The sequence below is a fragment of the Poecilia latipinna genome, unplaced genomic scaffold (assembly GCF_001443285.1).
Source record: "Poecilia latipinna isolate Pla-1442-1.1 unplaced genomic scaffold, P_latipinna-1.0 Scaffold2109, whole genome shotgun sequence".
NCBI classification, from domain to species: Eukaryota; Metazoa; Chordata; class Actinopteri; order Cyprinodontiformes; family Poeciliidae; genus Poecilia; species Poecilia latipinna.
In genome coordinates, this window is record NW_015114725.1 from 108108 (window position 1) to 110361 (window position 2254).

At 38.7% G+C, this 2254-nt stretch overlaps 1 protein-coding gene across 3 annotated transcripts in view; it reads right to left on the minus strand.

The window, feature by feature from the left end:
* The window catches only part of sult4a1 (sulfotransferase family 4A, member 1), a 56467-nt gene extending 54222 nt beyond the window's left edge, over positions 1–2245 (minus strand). Inside the window, exon 1 of one of the 3 annotated variants that reach the window (XR_001422093.1) lies at positions 1364–2245. The gene's annotated coding sequence lies outside the window, so the exon portion shown is untranslated. The remainder of the gene's footprint in view (positions 1–1363) is intronic. The other 2 variants (XM_015017152.1, XM_015017151.1) reach the window with 2 other exon arrangements.
* Between the last annotated feature and the right edge of the window lie 9 nt (positions 2246–2254).

A 2254-nucleotide genomic window follows, 5' to 3' on the forward strand; every position in this document is an offset into this window, starting at 1 on the left:
CGGGTGAAACAACTTTTATTTTGTTGTTATAATTTAAGTACTATGTGTTGACAACATTGGGTTGTGATTCTGTCCTGTACAACTTCTTACTTGTCTGTAAATGTTATGACTGGCTATTTATGTGTGATATGTTGACACAAAAACACATAGAAGTCACTACAAGGAGATGGGAGAACATTGCTTGGAACACCCAGAAATGTGCCCATCACTAAAATTCAAGGGGGAGATTATCATCATTTTGGAATAGTCAAAGGGGTGCTTTCACAGTTGGCATGTTTGTGTGTACCATCAACTATGGCTACTATTAACATCCAGTTTAATATAGATGGCTTACCTTTATTTAAAAGTTCTAAACTTCAGTTTTGGCCCATACTTGGATGTCTGACATGTGACTACACAAAGTCCCCATTTGTTGTAGGCATTTTTTGTGGTCTAAGCAAGCCAGTGAGTGTTTTTGAGTACCTGGATCAGTTTGTCAAAGATCTTCAGAATGTATTATCTAATGGCATTATTTATAATGCTAAGCAATTTAATGTAGAGATTTCTGCCTTTATTTGTGATGCGCCGGCAAGAGCTTATATTAAGCAGGTCAAAGGATTCAATGGCTATTCAGGTTGTGACAAATGCTTTCAGGAGGGTGTATGGATGAATAAAATGACATTTCCTGAAACAAAGCATAAACTTAGGACAGACTCCAGTTTCTCTGACATGGTTGATGAGGAACATCACATTGGAAAGAGCCCTTTATCTGGTTTAGTTAAGATGGTTTCTATGTTTCCACCAGATTACATGCATCTCTGTTGTCTCGGAGTTACAAGGAAAATGCTTCATATATGGTTAAAGGGGAAACATTTGGCAACAAAGGTTCCTTCCCAAACTGTAGCAGCCATTTCAGATAAACTCCTAAAGCTACGTTTCTAAACGCCTTCTGAGTTTAACCGTAAACCAAGGGGACTGTCGGAGATAGATCGGTGGAAAGCTACTGAGTTCCGATCCTTCATGTTATATTGGGGTCCTGTTGTTTTGAAGGATTCACTCCCCAGTGAGCTGTATGACAACTTCATGTTGTTTTCTGTTGGAATGTACATGTTGCTGTCCCCTAGTATATCTGAGGAAATGTTAGCCTTTGCACAAAAGTTGATGGTTGCTTTTGTTGAACACTTTGGGGAATTATATGGAAAAGATGAAATTGTGTACAACATACACCAGCTTACTCATTTGGCTGAGGAATACAGGAGGTCCAGCAATCTAAATAATATATCAGGATTTCCTTTTGAGGATTGTCTTAGTCAAATTAAGCATCTTCTATGCAAGCCACATCAGACACTACAACAGGTAGTTAAAAGGTTGTCTGAAATCTCACATGTTGGATCCATATGTTGTAGAGATTATCCAAAGTTGCTTTACATCCACATTGATGGTCCAGTCCCCACACAGTTTATTTCTTCACAACAGTACAGGAAGGTCTCCACTCATCGGTTTACTTTGTCCACAAAAAAAGGAGACAATTGTGTTGAAGTTGGAGATGGATTTGCATTAGTAGAGAATATTATTAAATCAGAAGAGGATACATATATAATTTTCAGAATGTACAGACACAAACAGCCATATTACATGTATCCCTGTGAATCATCATACATTGGCACATACAAAGTCAGTGGCTTTGAAGAATGAAATGGGGATGACCTGTAAGGAGATATTATGAGTAGTTCTCATTTCATCCCTAGCCCTTCGAAGATGAGTAGAGAGGTGGTACTGTGGTCAGTTATACAGTTCCCAAATGGTGGGACAGCAGTAGTTCTAGAGAGCTGGTTTAAAGCTGAGGAACAGACGCTGTTATGGCCCCCAAAACACATAACACTCAAAAAAGCCCTTCGAGATGGAATGCAACCAGATGACAAATGGATCACCTACAAGGATGTACGAGTCCTTACTACGTGTGGTGAGTAACTTGTGCAACACATGCACAGCTGTTCTACACAGTCCTGCTGTCATGTTATAGATAATTCAGCTCAATATTTTCTTCTTTTCAAGTATTTTCATCTATTGGGACATGACATTACAGATGCAAAAGTTTGTTTAGGAGGCTACATTAAACCAAGTAAACAATATATATAATTATAATAAAGCGCTGGTACCTCAGAGGTCCAGCTGAGATGTTTTGTGTATGTAAAATCAGAGAAGACAAATGTGAGGAGGCAAATAGTGATTGGCCAGAATGAGATGATGTATGATAGTAGCGCTTCACACAGGT